General features: G+C 39.6%; 1 protein-coding gene across 3 annotated transcripts in view; it reads left to right on the top strand.

Annotated features, from left to right (window-relative positions):
- The window catches only part of LOC150089255 (dynein intermediate chain 2, ciliary), a 317,847-nt gene that overhangs the window by 227,794 nt on the left and 70,741 nt on the right, over positions 1 to 19,312 (top strand). The window lies entirely within an intron of this gene.

The raw sequence follows: 19,312 nt of genomic DNA, 5'->3' as shown, positions 1-19,312 counted from the left end.
GTGTTTTTATTTTCTCTGCATTCTTTTTAATTCTCGGCATTGCCTCATTTAGTACTGTATCACATAATATCACATGTTCTTTCATTTTGCTCCATAGGCCTTACCGGGGAAACCCCGGGGGCCAGAGGCTGTATGATTTTGGCCGTAAACACTAGTATGAGGCCGGTACAAATTTTCCCTGGTAAGAATTTTGACCCAATCCACCTCTGTCTATCCATATTGCTTTTCTCTCTGAATCTGTAGTGTCTTCACCAGGACTTTTGACACCTTTTAAGTATCTTACTCATTTTTAGGGAATAAAGCACAATTACAAAACGAGGAGGCATGCTTGATACACATAAACAAAGCTAGCGCATGTAGCAACTGAATAAACAACACCATAAAGGCCGAGACACACTATTAACACCTCACTAGCCCACATTTTACTAAAGCACATTTCTGGAGGTCACTACCATAAAACAAAAAAAAAAAACAATTTCCAGTTGCGTTTCTGCAAGTGAAATCTGTTATAAACTGGTAGTAAACTTGATCTAATTGCATTTGTGACAATACCGATAGCTGGAATTACGTTTTTACGTTATTATGGTGAAATGTGTTTCCCCTTCACTGATATAAAAAATAAAAATACATTTTCAGAATCTTCACGTCATTCCTATCGTGTTGCGTTCAGTTGGGGGTGATTCCACATTGGACTGCTGTTTCTTGTAAACAAAAAGGCGAATCGTGCATAAACGAATTCAGTTCGTGTTATATATGACATCGTTCCCCTATTTATAAATCATGTATGATCGAATTCGTGTAGTATAAACACGTGTTATACGAGGACTGACTGTATTGCCAACTTTGCAGTGCATTTTCACTTATCCAATAGAGACCTTATGATTCTTTATTGAATAAAAATGTTCTAAGTTAATCCGGAATGAACATATTGTTTTCAAGTTAAATCAGAACAAAATATCAAAAAACAAAATGGAGAGGGGATCCAAAATGATCTGCCACATAATTACCTGACAAGTAATCAAATTGCAGGTCATATCCCTTCAATTAGAGAATAATGAGTGACACATCAGTTATTTACACAGCAGCCTTACAATGGTGAGACATGACCTAGCAGATCATCTGAAAGAGCATGACACTATCATCAGAAAAATGGGCTTTTAGAAATCTGAGTAAATGCGCATATATGTACTTAACTCTTCACATTTGAGTAGTAAGGGGCTTCCGTAGCTAGGTGGAAAGGAGCAGCAGTGCGTAGCACATGCTTCTTGATTAGACCGGGGTTCGAGCCCGTCACCACCAAATACGGAGGATGCGGAAAGGTCAGGGAATAACCACCGCATATTCGCAGAGCAACATGGCCTTAGTTGCTAATGCTCCTAAAAAGCAAATAACAACAACAACAATTGAGGAGTTAAGCACATATATGCCATGTTGTGTCATATTTATCAAAGTTCATTTGCTCACAGGAAGCGAATAAAAACATTGTTTATGAACGGGCTACCCTAATCTATTTTGGTGCGCTGGATGGGAAGGCATTCCTGCCAGTTTTCCAATTAGGAAAAAAAAAAAAAAGTTTTAAGGCTTTCATTGTGATAATAAATTTATGTTTGTGATTAATAAATAAAACAATTATAATAAGAAACAATTATAATAAGAAATGTATACAGCATGAATATAATTGGTAAATTTCATTTCACTACGTTACATTAAAACTACATAAAAAAATTTAAGAATTTTTGCTTCATATATAGGATTAGAATTACTGCATTTAAGAAGTAAATTAATGTATTAATGAAAAAAAAAAAAAAATATATATATATATATATACAGGGTGATTTACTACCAGTGCGACAAACTTGCAGGAGGTGTAGGGGGCACAGAGACGAATCGGAATCACATAGCATTGCAGGGTCCGAAATACCTTCATCATGCGGTACAGGACGTTGAACGGGCGGTCGCGTGAACAGCGATCCTGTTGGAAGTCAGCATTTGCAAACCGGTTCCCGAGGCAGTAGGATGGACGAGTATTCAAACGTTGAACTGGCCGACATGCACCTCGCGTATGGAGCTGCGGACTGTAACTGACGCACCGCTCTGCGCTTGTATCAGGAACGTTTCCCGCACAGGCGTGCTCCTCATCATACGATTTTCGCACGTGTGCACATAAGGTTACGTGAGACTGGTTGTTTCACGAGAGGTACCATGAATTGAGAGCGAATGAAGAGGACGCCAGACAATGAGAAGAATGTCCTACATCTTGCAGAAGGCAATCCAAGTACGAGTGCTCGAGTGATATGCCAACGATTGGGTCTTTCCCAATCCATTGTATGGAAGATACTGTCAACAAACCAAATGAGTTCATACCATCTGCAACGTGTCCAATCATTGGAGCCTGCAGATTGTCCACTCCGGAGGACTTTTGCTACTTGGTTTCTTCAACAGAAATGGTTCACAAAATGCTGACTTCCAGCGGGATCGCTGTTCACGCGACCTCCCATTCAACGTCCTCTGCCGCATGATGAAGGCATTTCGGACCCTGCAATGCTATGTGATTCCAATTCGTCTTTGTGCCCCCTACACCTCCTGCAAGTTTGTTCGCACTGGTAGTGAATCACCCTGTATATATATATATAATGACATTGAAAAACAAACAAAACCTACATATGAATTCAAAATGCTTCTGCATGGATTTTAGTGAAAATTATGCTTAATTTCTAATTTTACTGACTGTGAAATGTGGACATAACATTCAGCATTACTGGAACTTGAAATTGTGAGATTTAGTCTGTGGACATTATAGACCAGTGGTTCCCAACTGGTCTGTGGTGTCCATTAGTGGTGTGCCAGGTCTGTGGCATCCATTAGTGGTGTGCCAGTTCTGTGGCCTGGTATGGTATAACCATTTTCAAGTGTGCTGTGAAATTAGGAAAAACTCCATTGAGTTCAATGGCAATCACTATTTAGGTGTGCCATGAATTTGTCTTCTAACTTCAAGTGACAAAATATTAGGAACCACTGCAATAGACAATAACTGGCATTAGTGAAAGCATTATGAGTTGAGGTTGAATTTTGAAACACAGACTCACCTATGCAACAATGAGGCTAGCAATTCTCCTAGATTTTGACTTTGACATATTTGAATAATACCTTATTGTCCCTTTCACACAATTTTGTTGCTTTCTGAACTCCTGCGAAGCTGTTGTTTGTGAAAAGCTTTATAGTAATTTGTCAGAATGACTCTGAACTTCATTTAATCCCGACAAAATTCAAGCCCAGAAACATTTCTTTTATAATTTATTTCTTGATCATGATTTATAGTTAGGCATTGAAATCCCAACGAACTATAAAATATTTTAAGAAATTTAGTAGTGGTGTGGGAGAATTTCTGCCTCAAAATTAAACATGTAAATTAAAAATCTCTGAACAGAATAATCAGTAAATTAGAAATAAGTGGTTATAACCAATTCCTCTAGTCATCAATGGTAATCAAACTCATACCTCTCCAAAATATCTGCTACTTGTTTGGAGAGATGCAGGTTTCAGTTTTCATTGATGACTGGAGGAATTTTTGAAGTCCTCTTCAGTTGAGGCTGTAGTTAGTTGATCTTGATTGGAGGGAATAGGCATCCCCCCATTCTAGATGTTGCAGCCCACATAACATTTAAAACTATCTGTGAACACAGATAGGCATAATATACAGTATATACATATAATAATTATTCAAATTATTATTAAAATAATAATTTGAATTTGACCTTCATGTATAGAAGAAAGGCGGGAGGGTAATCAAGAATGACAATTAAAATTTTGGTATAAAAAAGGATGTCATAAAAATTAAATGTGGTTGGATATTTTTTCCTTTCATGCCACCACTCACTGGTTAAAATTAAAATCTTCACTGCCATTTCACTTTTATTATTTACATTTTCCTTTAAATTATAATCGCTGTTACTGTTAATTTCCTTGTTAACTTTAACTTTGACAACATAACATATTTATTCTAAAGGTCAAGTGATTTTCTTGTATTATTTGTGCCTCTTATGAGTTTACTTCATTTTCAGCATGAAGATATGGTAATTTTCATGCATTTAAAAATACATTAAAATAAAATAATTAATTAAAATGATGCTAATAATTTTCATGTATTTAAAAATACATAAATTACAACATTTAAACTAGAGCAGCGGCCCCGAGTGCCAAGCGATATTAGTGACCACAGCGCCTTTTCATAGTGATTATCTGATACGCTTTACTGTAAATACGTTTCTCCTGAGTTTCGCAAGTCCGTTAACTCTTGAGCATTATAATTAAATAGATCTCTCAATTTATATAACCCAGGAAGGAAAGCACCTTTCTTTAACCCCCTTTTTTATCTTTCGTTAATACTAACCTTCTCTTCGCTTGGGTCACTAGGCGGCACCGCTCTTGCCTCCACGTGGCGGGGCTGGTAACCTGGGAGAAAAAGGAAATCTCCCGGGGCCAAAAAGAGCACGTCATGAGTAAATCAAACTCAGACTTACCTGGGCTGCCAGATGCACCCCAGTCAACAAAAAAGAAAGATAGTTCTATTGCAGGAACTTCAAAACGGCAGAAAACTGACTCTGACATCTACCCTACTCCAACTTTCCTGATCATGCACTCAACTGGTGAAAATGCAATTGGCAAAATCTCGCCATTTAGGGTACAGAAGGAATTAGAAAGCAGAGCTGGAACTCCTAATTCTGTAAAAAGACTTAGGTCAGGAGATATTCTGATCGAGACCTCTAATAGTAAACACTCAGAGCGACTCTTGAATATTAATCTCTTTGCTGGAATACCAGTTACTGTGACACCCCATAGATCACTGAACACCTCTAAAGGAGTGATCTCTGATTGGGATTTAATAGATGTATCCGAAGAGGAGATGCTTGAAGAACTTAAAGAAGAAGGCATTATACAGGTCAAGAGAATTTCCACCAGAAAAGAAGGAGTTCTGACTCCTACACGTAATCTCATTTTGACCTTCAATACACCACATCGCCCAGCATCCATTAAGGCTGGATATCTGGTCTGTAATGTCAGACCTTATATTCCAAATCCCCTACGGTGTTTCCGATGCCAGAAGTACGGACATTCCCAGACAGCTTGCCGGGGAACTCCTGCTTGTGCAAAGTGCGGGTCAGTTGAACACAACTGCGAAGCCTGTACTGCACCCCAACCGATATGCCCAAACTGCAAAAAAGATCATCCCGCTTACGCTAGAACATGTGAACGCTGGAAAACTGAGAAACTTATTCAGATTTATAAAACCAATCATAACGTGTCCTATCAAGAAGCTAAGCGAAATATCTCACCACCAAACCTTACAAATAGATCTACGTATGCCCAAATCACCAAAAAATTCCAATCAACCGCATCGCAAACTGAACTAACAGTACCCCCAAAAGAGTCTTTCTCGGACTATGTAAAAACACTGTTCAATACAACTCAAACTCAGGCAGTCAATACGCCTGTTTCTATACCAATCGAAAATCCCCACCCCCCGGATGAAGGGCACAAAGAAAAACGAATCGTGACTTCTGCTCACCAACAGGAAATGGATACTAAGGTAATACCCACAGATGACCCTGTCCTACACATTTTTGTAGAAGAAGAAATGGAAACAGAAAGGCCCTACTTTCGAAAGAAAGATAAAAACAAGAGTGAAAAACAGAGAACCTCAGCACCAAGAAAACGCTCGGAAAGTCTAACTAGAGATAAACAATGAACACAATAATTCAGTGGAATTGTCGTGGTTTCCGTGCCAATATTAATGACCTGTACGACCTTACCTATAAATATACACCAATATGTCTCTGCCTTCAAGAGACATATTTCAAACCTCAAGACACACCAAAACTGTCTCATTACAATATCTTTAGAAAAGATAGAACCGTTCAAAATACTGCACATGGTGGCGTAGCTGTTATAACGAACCCACATGTTCCCGTCAAACAGGTCTTACTGAACTCTCCCTTCGAGGCAATAGCGGTCCGTGTTGCTGCTGACATCCATATTACAATCTGCTCCCTATATATTCCACCAAGCCTTTCCATCCAACAAAATGATCTAAACAACCTCATAGCTCAACTCCCCACACCTTTCCTCATTCTGGGAGACTTAAATGGTCATCACACACTATGGGGTAACAACAATATTGACCAAAGAGGAAAGCTAATTGAAAAAGTTTTAGATGATAACAACCTTCTCCTTCTAAATGACGGGTCACCTACTTATGTTCACCTTCCTTCTGGAACATATACTGCAATAGACCTGTCTATCTGTTCTGCAACTTTGTATCCTACCCTAAAGTGGACGGCAAACAATGATCCACTGCATAGTGATCACTTTCCCATTACAATTGAATTACTAAATAAACCCTCTTATCATCTTACTAGAATTCCTCGGTGGCTAATTGATAAAGCAGACTGGGAGATGTATAAAAAATTAGCTAAACTGGACCCTGAAATTATACAAAAATTCCCAACCAGGGAAGCGGTTGAGTATGTCACAGAAACTATACTACACGCAGCAGGACAAGCTATACCAAAATCCTCCCCAAAATTACCTGTACACCCAAAAATATGGTGGAATGATGAATGCCGTGCAGCAAAAAGAGACCAAAATAAAGCTTGGAATACTTTTAGGCGCTATCCAACCACAGCTAATCTCATTCAGTTTAAACGCGTTAGAGCAAGTGCCAGGTATGTTAGACGCAGTAATAAAAAGGCCGCTTGGATTCGCTTCACTTCAACCATCAATCAAGCAACTCCCACACATAAAATTTGGAAAACAATCAGGAAAATGAGTGGTAAATATCAAACGACACCTCAGCCTATCATGGAATGGAGAGGGCAGAACATTTCTGACCCTACCCAAATTGCCAATATACTAGGAGAAACTTTTGCCAAAACATCAGCAACAGAAAGTTACATACCAGCCTTCAGAAGATTCAAAGCAAATTCAGAAAAACAAAAGTTAAACTTTTCTTCAAAAGCAGAAGAACAATATAACTTACCATTCACTATCCACGAACTACATAGAGCCTTGTCAACATCTAGGCGTAGCGCTGTAGGACCAGATAATATCCATTATTCGATGATACAGGAACTAAGTGCTGAATCACTGCAGTCACTTCTTGATCTGTTCAATAGGCTCTACCGGGAAGACACATTCCCTGAACAATGGCACCACGCTACAGTCCTTGCATTCCTTAAACCAGGAAAAGACCCGACAAACCCTACTAGCTATAGACCCATTGCCTTGACCAGTTGCCTTTGCAAAATTCTGGAAAAGATGGTGAACCGTCGACTGATATGGTACCTGGAAAATTTCAATCTCTTACATTCTGCACAATTCGGCATTCGACAGAACAGATCAACACTAGATATACTAGTAAAACTAGAGAATTCCATTCGGAATGCATTCCTTAGATCGGAACACCATGTAATGGTTTGCTTTGACATCAGCAAGGCCTATGATTCCACGTGGAAGTATGGAATACTCCGCGAATTACACCGCCATGGACTTCGGGGCCATCTCCCGATTTTCATACGCAACTTCCTAGACAAGCGAACTTTCCAGGTTCGATTTAAAACTTCACTGTCAGAACTATTTTTTCAAGAAGAAGGAGTTCCCCAGGGCTCTGTACTTAGTGCTACACTCTTTATAATTGCAATAAACACCATTGCTGAACAACTTCCAAACACTATCGATAAGGCACTGTTCGTAGATGACCTTAGTATTTCTTGCCATGCGAAAAACATGAATACGATCGAGAGACAGTTACAAGGGGCAATAAATAAGATCAGTACATGGGCACAAACCAATGGTTTTCAGCTTTGTTCTCAAAAAACGTTGTGTATCCATTTTTGCCGACAACGTAAATTGCACCTACACCCGGAACTCCAACTGAACGGAAAACCAATAGCAGTTCAACCCAGCATACGATTCTTAGGAATCACCTTAGATCATAAACTTACATTCCTGGAACATATTAAAAGACTAAGAACATCCTGCCAACAAAAATTAAATATCATCCGGGTTCTCTCAGCAACAAAGTGGGGAGCTGATCGCCTTACCTTATTACGGCTATACAGATCTTTAATAAGATCAAAACTTGATTATGGGGCCCCAGTATATAGCTCAGCAAAGCCTAGTGTCCTTCGCTGGCTTGATCCTCTCCATCATAGTGCAATACGCATTGCTCTAGGAGCATATCGCACGTCTCCAATACATAGTCTATATGCCGAAGCTCACGAACCCCCTCTCTCTATCAGAAGGCAACAACTTATATTACGCTATGCATATAAAATAAGATCTATGCCTGAACACCCAAATTGGGAATTACTTTTCACTCCCCAATACAGCATGTTATACCATAACCGCCTTACTGCTAACAGACCGTTAGGTATAAGAATAAGACATCTCCTAGAAGAACTTAATCTGAGTTTTGATAATATCGCAAATACCCCTCGACTACTCCTTCCACCGTGGAGAATTACTCCACCTTTATGTGATAAATACCTTCATAAATGGGATAAATCTGCACTACATAAAGAAAATTTCTTGCAATTGTACCTTGCAGTGGTGGAGCAGTTTCCAAACTTCATTGTAGTTCATACAGATGGGTCAAAGAATGACGCCCACGTTGGAATCGCCGCAGTTTTTCCGAACATAACATTAGCCTACAAACTGCCACATGAGTTCAGTATCTTTTCTGCTGAACTAATGGCAATTCAGGTTGCACTGAAGCATATCGAGTCCTCCAATATTGAAAGCAGTATAATATTCTCTGATTCTCTAAGTGCACTTCAAGCCATGGAAAACACCATGAACATCACCCACCCAGTCGTTAAAGAAATAACAAACTCTTTATATACCTTATCTGAGCTTGGAAAAACCATACACTTCTGTTGGGTCCCAGGACATATGGGAATTCCAGAAAATGAATTAGCGGACAATGCCGCAAAAGCGGCCGACATACCACCTGATGTACAGTGGAGAGTTCCATATCAAGATTATAGACGAATAATACAGGAAAAATGCATGTACCAGTGGCAATCAACATGGCAAAACCAACTTGAAAATAAGCTTCAAAGTATCAAGCCAAATCTTGGGCAATGGCCTTCAAGCCTCAGTGTAATTCGACAGCAGGAGGTAATACTAGCTCGTCTCCGAATAGGTCACACTAATATTACTCATGGCTATCTTTTAAGAGGAGAGAATCACCCTCAGTGTGCTCACTGTAAAACAGCGCTTTCAGTGAAACATATCCTTGTGGAATGCACAAAATTTGCAATAGAACGCCAAAATATCTTCACTCCAGCCACAACTGAAGACCCACTAACGCTTATTTCACTTTTGGGCAATAAAACCAATGTCTCAAAGATTTTTACCTTTCTCAAAGCGATCAATATATACCACCTCATATAGCTAGTCAAAAATCAGTTTCCTGACTCTCGATGCATAAATACTAACCTATGTATGGCGCACTATGGCCATAGATGCCCATGCGCCAAAAAAATCCCCAACCAAACAAACAAACAAACTAGAGCAGCAAAGCAACATCACAAAGTAGTGGGAGTGCTGTGGCTCAGGGGAGAACCGAAGAGGGAGATTCTCCAACGCATTACAGCCTAAAGAAATGTGCAACTTGTGAATGTTTGCAGACCTTTCTGGGACAGGACACGATGTTGCCAAGGGGAATATCTCTGTGTGTGCTTGATGTGAGCAGTGTGAAGACGTTAGGTGCCAGCTCAGCATTGTTATAGGACTTTATGAGAGCTTGAAGGATACGGTAGATGCCCTCGAAGGACTTAAATTGGGGGACCCACCAAGCTCTCATCTGCTCACATCAGTGCCAGAGCTTGCACTTGATCATCAGACAACACAGCGGCAACCTTCAAGGCAGAATATGCTGGTCCCACAGGAGCTCTTTATTGTTGGTGACTCTATTGTCAGAGAGACTGGAAATATATTGTGCAAAAAAGTAGAATAGGACCAGGGTATGTCTGCCAGGGGCAAAACTTGATGCTGTAGAGCAGATATCATCTTTAAAGGGTACAAAGAGTGATATTGTTGTACACATTGGCCCTAATGACGTTAAGAGTAGGAGATCTGTGGACTTACTTAAATCAGTAGTGATTCTTCATGCATTAAGAATCTACAGATAAAGGAACCACTAGGTGGCAATGATCACAGTGTGCTGAAGTGGGATTTACTCAAAGAGGTAACTGCCATCAGGAGTAAAGGGAAGGGTTTTTGCTTTCGTAAAGGCAACTACGATGGTCTGAGACAGTATTTAAATTCTATACAGTGGGACCAACTGATGATGTTACCAACAACAAATTCAAAATGGGAGGCATTCAAAGTATTAATCTTGGAAGCTACTAGGCTTTACATACCAACTAAGAAATATTGTTCAAGGTTTAGGCCCAAATGGATGTCAGATGAACTAATGAGATGTGTGGCAGAGAAAAGAAATGCATGGGATACATATAAATTAACAGTTGACACTAAAAGCCTATGATAGATATAAGCTGGTCTGTAACCAAGTCACAAAGTAGATTATTCAGGCAAAGGCAGATTATGAGAAATCTTTGGCAAAGGATGCAAAGAAAAACAGCAAAGAGTTCTTTACCTATGTAAACTCTGGAAGGAAAGGGATGAATCAGATTGGTCCACTGGATATTGATGGTTCAACTGTTGATGATACTGCTCAGGTGGCTAACAAACTAAATGAGTATTTTGCATCGACATTCACACATGAGGAGTTAATCAGGGAGGGGAATGCCAGAGGCGAATTAAACTCTAGCAGTGAGCTAGATGATTTTGTAATAACTGAGAGGAAAGTGGAGGAGAGGTTGTTGAGGATAAACATAAAAAAGGCACGCGGAGTGGATGGGATTTATCCAGTTATATTAAAGGAGGCAGCAAAGGAAGTAAGAAAACCCTTAGCCATTATTATGAAAGCTTCCTTGGACTCAGGGGAGGTACCCATGGATTGGAGATGTGCAAATGTGACCCCAATTCACAAAAGATGATCAAAGGGTGACACAAGTAATTATAGACCTGTTAGTTTAACTTCTGTTCCAGAGAAATTAATGGAGGCACTGGTTAAAGAAGCACTGCAGGATCATCTAGACAAGACTTCAGTTATAGCTGGGACACAGCATGGTTTTGTTAAGAGGAAGTCTTGTCTGACCAATTTGATTGGATACTATGATGTGGTCACAAAGGAACAGGATGCAGGGAATAACTTTGATATCATATATTTTAATCTTAGAAAGACTTTTGATATTTTTGCACATGGAAGACTGCTGCACAAATTGGAGCCATGTGGCATTGGAGGCAAATTGCTGCTATGGATAAAGGGATGGTTGAGTGGGAGAAGACAGAGAGTGGTAATCAATGGACACTGCTCTTCATGGACTAATGTTATTAGTGGAGTCCCTCAGGGTTCAGTGTTGGGTCCATTGTTGTTTTCTGTATTTATAAATGATATTGATGATAGTTTATCAGGCTTAATGTCCAAGTTTGCAGATGATATGAATGTTGGCATGGTTGTTATGGACACTAATGACAGTATGCTGCTGCAACAGGATACAGAAAAGCTGAGCAGATGGGCTGAGAGGTGGCAAATGAAGTTTAACATTGACAAATGTAAAATACTACATATGGGAAGCAGTAACCACAGAGTAAAGTATCAACTCTGTGGTACTACAGTGACAGTGGTAGAGAACAAAAAGGACCTGGGGTTTATTGTGCAGGCAAATATGAAGTTTTCTGAGCAGTGCAGATGATCTGCAAGAGTAGCTCATGGTGTCTTGTCAGTGGGATTTACTCAAAGAGGTAACTACCATCGGGGTAAAGGGAAGGGTTTTTGCTTTCTTAAAGGCAACTACGATGGTCTGAGACAGTATTTAAATTCTATACAGTGGGACCAATACAGGAATTGTCCCAATACAGTGGGACCAATACAGGACCAATATACAGCAACTTTTCTTGCAGGGATAAGGGAGTGATTATCCCCTTGTATAAGGCAATGGTCAGGCCACACCTTGAGTACTGTATACAGGTCTGGAGGCCTCATTTTAAGAAGGATGTAGAGCTGTTGGAATGAGTACAGAGAAGGGCAACAAGGTTAGTGAATGGAACAAAGGGTTGGTTTTATGTTTTGCAAATTACAGTGTCTGGAGACTAGGCACCTGTGAGGTGATCTGATTGAGGTGCATAAAACCTTGAATAGTTTGAGCATGCTCAATACTGATGGGATTCTTCCTCTTGCTCAGAATAATCATCTGAGAGGGCATAAATTCAAATTGAGGAAAGACAGATGTGCGGAAGTTTGCCTTTAGCTAGCAGGTAGTTGGAACAGACTTGGTGGAATAGACTTCCATTCTTTGTTGTGGAAGTTGATAGCCTAAATAAATTTAAAGCTGAGCTGGACAGGTATTTCGATCGAACGGAGGAGTGAAATGGGAGCGGTTTTTTTTTATTTTTTTGCTGTGGTACAAACGCTTGCTTTCTTGCATCATATGCCTCTGCTAATGTTAATGTTAAAAATGATGTCAGAAGGATTTTGACAAACCTTGATGCTAAGAAAGCTCCAGGTTCTGATGGTATTTCTCCACTTGTTCCCAAAACCTGCACTCCTGAACTTACTCCTGTTCTTTGCCACCTGTTTTCAGTTTCTTATTCCAAAGTTGTCTTTCCTCCTTCTTGGAAATTAGCTCATATCCAGCCAGTTGCTGAAAAGGGTGACAAATCCCTCCCATCCAATTATTGTCCGATTGCAATTACTGTTACTCTTTCTAAAGTAATGGAGGAATCAATTAACCACCAATTCCCAAACAATCTTGAAACCTTCCATCTGATCAATGATCACTAGTATGGATTCTGTCAGTATCGATCCACTGGTGATATTCTGGCTTATGTTACCCATTTATGGACAAATTCAATGGAAAAGTTCGCTGAAACACAAGCAGTTGCTCTTGACATATCAAAGGCTTTTGATCCTGTTTAGCATAAAGCTTCTATCTTATGGTTTACCAACTGTGTTTTGTAATAGGTCATCCAACTTTCTCTCTGACAGCTCACTGAGGGTGATTTTAGATGGCTCTCTCTCTTCTAACTTCTCCACTAATGCTAGTGTCCCCCAAGGTTCAATTTTTTCCCCTACTCATTTCTTCTTGCATATTAATGACCTTCTTCCATTGACCAGAAATCCTATCCATAGTTTTGCTAATGATAGCACATTGCATTCCGCTTTCCAGTTTGAGAAACCTCGCCCTGCTCAATCAGTGGCGCCTCTGTAGCCAGGTGGGCAAATACCGAGGATGCGGAAAGGTTGGGGAATGACCACCGCATATCTCCGGAGAAATATGGCCTTAGTTGCTAATGCTCCTAAAAACCAAATAACAACAACCACCTGCTCAATTAGCTTCACCTTCTGGAATATCCACTACCAATTCCTTAAATTCTGATCTCCAGGTAATTTTCCAGTGGGGCAAAGATAACTTAGTTGATTTCAATCCAATCCTTCTAAAGCTGAATTCTGTCTTATATCTTTGCAAAAAGGATTCTTCTGCTCCTCTGCTTATTTTTTAATACACTCCGATTTGTAGGCAAGATGATATATCTCTTTTGGGGATTACTCTGACTTCTAATGTCTCTCTTGGCACAAGCACATTACAAATATTGCTTCCTCTGCATCTAAAAAACTTGGTTTTCTCTTTCGCTCTCAGCATTACTTTTCTTCCAAACAGCTGTTCACTCCGTACAAATTGCAAATCCATCGAACCATGGAATATTGTTCCCATATCTGGGGTGGTATCCCAAAAAGCTAATATTACTGTGGAGGCTCTGGAAGAGGACATTAATATTAGCATTAGTAAAGGCATACGATGCAAGAACGCAAGCTTTTATACAGTGTTGAAAAAATTCGCGAGTTAGGGTTAAATTTGAATGTGTCTGCATTTCTGCCCAGACACGATAGGAAGGAGTATATGATGAGAGAGTTATTAATCAATTCGGCCATGGAGAGATTGTGCAAGGCTCATGAGGTAGAATTTTTTTTCAGTGTTGGTCTGTGCTTGTTAACATGGGAGACTGCTTCTACAGGGTTGGGATACACGTAAATAGAAAGGGTGCAAGAATATTTGCTGATTCTATTGAGGCTGTGCTAGATGGGACAGAAAACTGCTAGCTGGGGGGGGGGGTTGATTCACAGACTACAAGATGAACAGTAGCCACAGGCAGCAATGAAAGTGATTCTTGCACTGCTTCTATTAGAATGAGCAGCAGCCCGTAAAGCAAGTTAATGGGGTTTTCAGGGGTTGTGTGGAGTCATCATAGAACAAGTAAATACGTGGGCTGTGTTAGGGTAACTAAGAGTAAGTACAGGTGGATACCAATGCTAGGAGTATTGCAAATAAATTTAATGAATTTGAAGTGCTCATCAAGACATCAAAGGCAGATATTGTTTGGATAATAGAGATGAATACAGATATAAGCAGTGCAGAATTGGAATTTGAGGAGTACTGTGTCTACAGAAAAGACAGATAAGGAGGAGGAGTGGTTATGCTGTAGTTAAGAAACACAAAAACTAAGGAAGTGCATCCAGTTGATATAAATGGACAGTGCAATGTTGAGTCAGTTTGGTGTGACGTAAGCACTGGAAAAACAAAAATGAGTGGAGGAGTGTGTTATATATTCTTAATGACTCTAATAACCAACAATTTTACAGAGAAATAGTGGGCCAGTAAATATGAATGCCTTATAATGGGGATTTTAACTTCCCAGATAGTGACTCTAACTTGTGGGTTAGTCACTTGCACACTAGCAAGACTTTTCTGGATTTATTGGATGATTTTTTTTCCACATTAGTATGTTCGAGAGGCAACCAGAGGGAATAATACTCTTGAACTAATTATCAACAGTGATTATTCGTGCATTAAGAATTTGCAGATAAGTGTACCACTAGGTAGCAGAGATCACAGTGAATTGATGTGGGATTTACTTAAAGCTGTCACTACCGTCAGAGATAAAGGGAAGGGTTTTTGCTTTCGTGAAAGTGGCTACAGTGGTCTCAGAACAGTTTTTAAATTCTATACAGTGATGCCAACTGATGATGTTACCAGCAGCAAATTTTAAATGGGAAGCATTCAAGGAATTAATGTAGGAAGCTACTAGGCTTTTCATACAACTAAGAAATACTTTTGAAGGTTTAGGCCTAAATGGATGTCAGATGAACTAATGAGACTCGTGGCAGAGAGAAAAATGCATGGAATGCATATAAATTATCAAGGACACAGAAGCCTATGGTAGATTTAAGTTAGTCTGTAATCAAGTCACAAAGGAGGTTATCCAAGCGAAGGCAGATTACAAAAAATCTCTGGTAAAGGATGCAAAGATTTCTTTACTTATATAAACTCTAGAAGTAAGAGGATGAATCTGATTGGTCCACTTGGTATCGGTGGTTTGACTGTTGATGATCCTGCTCAGATAGCTGATAAACTGAAAGAGTATTTTGCATCGGAATTTGAAATGCACATAAGGAATTCTGTAGAGAAGGGGAGGACAAAAGCTTATTAAACTCTAACATTAAGCTAAATTATTTTGTAATAACTGAGAGTGAAGTGGAGGAGAAATTGTTGAAGTTAAACATAAGAAAGGTACCTGGGGGTGGACACGATCTATCCAATTATATTAAAGGAGGTTGCAAGGGAAGTAAGCAAATCCTTAGCCATAATTATGAGAGTATCCTTGGACTCAAGGGAGGTCCCCACACAGTGGAGATGTGCAAATGTATCCCCAGTTCACAAAGAGGGATCAAAGGGTGACACGTTAATTACAGACCTGTTAGTTTAACTTCTGTTTTGGGGAAAATAATGAAGCCACTGGTTAAAGAAGCATTGCAGGATCATCTAGACAAGACTGCACTAATAATTCAGACACAGCATGGGTTTGTTAAGAGGAAGTCTTGTCTGACAAATTTGATTGGATACTATGATGTGGTCACAAAGGAACTGGATGCAAAAAAGAATTTTGATATCATATACTTGGATTTCAGGAAAGCTTTTGATACTGTAATGCATGGAAGACTACTGTACAGATTGGAGCAGTATGGTATTAAGCACAAGTTTCTGCAATGGATAAAAGGATAGTTGAGTGGGAGAAGACTGAGAGTGGTAATCAGTGGATGCTCTTTGTGGACTGATGTTATTAGTGGAGTCCTCTAGGGTTTGGCCCACCATTGTTTTTTATATGATACTGATGATGGTATAGCAGGCTTAATTAATTATTATTATTATTAATTATTATTAATATTCATATGATGCAAGGAAGCCTGAGGCTTATTGCTGCACCAGGAAAAAAAACAGAAAGTTCCCGAGTAACCCTGAGAGAGAGAGAGAGAGAGAGAGAGAGAGAGAGAGAGAGAGAGAGAGAGAGAGAGAGAGAGAGAAAAGTAGAAGGGAATCACCAAGAAAGAGAAGAATGATGATATCCAGCTCAGGACCCTGGGTGTGCCAAGCCCATACTCACCAGATGTGAGCCCCCGGGGTTAATGTCCAAGTTTGCGGATGATACAAAGATTGGCAAGGTTGTTAATGATAGTAGTGACAGTATGGTACTGCAACAGGATCTAGAAAAGTAGGCGTGATGATCTGAGAGGTGGCAACTGAAGTTTAATGTTGATAAATGCAAAGCACTGCATATGGGATGGGTAGCAGTAACCCCAGAGAAATGTACCAATTCTGTGATACTACACTCAGGGTGGTAGAGAATGAAAAAGTCCTGGGAGTAATTCTGCAGTCAGAATTTATTTAAGCTGCCAACTTCCACAATGACAGATGATAAATTTGTTCCAGCAATCAACTAGCTGCTGGCTAAAGGCAAATATCTGCAAATCTATTCTACAACAGTCGTTCCTCAATTTGAATTTATGCCTCCTCAGGTGTGTAATCTGAGCAAGAAATAGAATCCCATCAGAATTGAGCCTGCTCAAACCATTCAAGGCATTATACAGCTGAGTGAGATTACCTCGCAGGTGTCTAGTCTCCAGATGTTGCAAATTGCAGAACGTAAGACTTTCTTGGCAAGTGCAACCCGCTGTTCTACTCACCAATCTCGTTGCCCTTCTCTGTACTCATTTCAGCAGCTCTACATCCTTCCTAAAATGAGGCCTCCAGACTTGTATGAAGTACTCAAGGTTTGGCCTGACTATTGCTTTATAAAATGATATAATCACCTCCTTATCCTGCTAGCAAAATTCCTGTGTATCATTGACAAGATCCCATGAACTTATCTTGCCGCCTGTCTGCACTGCTCAGAAAACTTCATATCTGGCTGCACCATTACCCCAGGTCTTTTTTATTCTTCACTACCCTGAGTGTATTACCGCACACTTCGTATGTTACTCTGTGTTTACTGCTACCCATATGCCGTTCTTTGCATTTGTCAGTGTTAAACTTCAGTTGCCACCTCTCAGCCCATTGCTGAACTTTTCTAGATCCCATTGCATTGCTTGCTGTCATTACCAATCTTGCCAACCTTCGTATCATCTGCAAACTTGAGCCTGATATACCTTCATCACTATCATCGATAAATACAGAAAACAGCACAGAACCCTGGGCACAGAACCCTGGGCATAATTTTTGACTTACCATATTTTTTTGACTTCCTCAGTGTGAGTTAGGTTCTGGCAAAGGTTATATGGTCACAAGTGCTGCTCCTTCAATATCTCAATTCCTTGCACTCTTATATCTCTTTTACTATGGAGTTTGAGGTAGATAATGCTCATGCATTGAACCAAGACATCCAGGAATAGGATGTCTTGGTTCACTGTGTGGGTTCCCACCTGATGACCTCAATATATAGAAAATCAGTATGCAATGGACAGTTCACTAGGTATGAGTCGATTCAGCCCTCATTCATCTGCACAGCACTGCATGAGCTATATATAGTTGAGCATGTTCCTACTGTTGTTCCACTGCTCACAGGGATGCCAGTCTCATAGATCCCATGTTCTGGATAGATTCCAGTTGTGCAAGAATAATTTTGTTTCTCAGTAGTGATCTAATTGCTACTGGTTATATTCCTCACTATCTAGATTTTTTGCCTGTCTTGTTAGTGTGTTGCAACACTGCTGCACATAAAAGACTACTGTACAAACTGGAGTAATGTGTCATTAAGGCCACTTTACTGCTATGGATAAAGGATTTTTAAGTGGAAGATGACAGAGAGTGTTTATCAGTGGACACTGCTCTTTGTGAATTAATATTATTAGTGGAGTTCCCCAGGGTTTGGTGTTGGGCTCATTGTTTTTTCAATATTTATTAATGATATTGCTGAAGGTATATTAGGTTTAATGTCTAAATTTGCAGATGATACAAAGGTTGACAGGATGGTTAATGACAGTAATGAAAGTATGCTACTGCATTAAGATCTAGAAAAATTAGGTCAATGGCAGTAAAGTTTAACATTTAAAAATGCAAGGTACTACATATGGGTAGCAGTAAGATAGATATGTGGAAGTCTGCTTTCAGCCAGCCGGTGATTGATTGTTAGTACAGGCTTCCATCTGTTGTTGTGTAAGTGAATTGTTTGAATAAATTCAAGGAAGAACTAGACAAGTTCTTGGAGGAGTATGGATGGGTGAAGTGTGTGGGTTTTTAGTTGATACTATATAAGCTTGCTCTTTTTCATTATTTGCACTACTACTACTGCCACATTGGCTGTATGCAGTTCTGTGGAAGAAAGTTGCAGTGAATAGTTTTTAGAGTTAAATCTATCATTCCCTTGCTGTATTGTGCAGATGCCATTTATTGGATCACTTGCTCAGATTGTGGATGTGATGAGATAGATTTATAGGCTTTGCCATAATATCCCAGAGTGTGAGCGGTGCTATTCATTGAGTCATTTTCTCATGTCATGCTGCCTCTGAGAATTATTTGTGTAAGCAGCATATTAATGGTAATCCGTGTTCCAATGCCAAAATTTTGAACTGCACACAATTGGCATTGTAGCTGTTAGTTAGAGACACTATATAGGTCTGAAAGATCCCAACATTAATTGCAGTAGAGAAACTTGCATACATCCTATTATTGAGACAATTATTTTGCAACTTGATGAATGATAGTGAACTTGTAACATGGCTGATACATGTCCTACTTCCACAGAGTCTGACAGCTGACATTCTCTCCCCCCTTCTCCATTTCTATCTTTTTTAATCACCATTCACAATCCTTGTTGGTCTGTTGATAGCATTTTGTGTCACGTTTTCCAGTCT

Source organism: Mastigoproctus giganteus, chromosome 2 (genome assembly GCF_048544385.1).
Source record: "Mastigoproctus giganteus isolate SK-2022 chromosome 2, ASM4854438v1, whole genome shotgun sequence".
Lineage (NCBI taxonomy): Eukaryota > Metazoa > Arthropoda > Arachnida > Uropygi > Thelyphonidae > Mastigoproctus > Mastigoproctus giganteus.
Note: the sequence above shows the minus strand (reverse complement) of the source record. Positions and strands in the feature narration are given on the sequence as shown.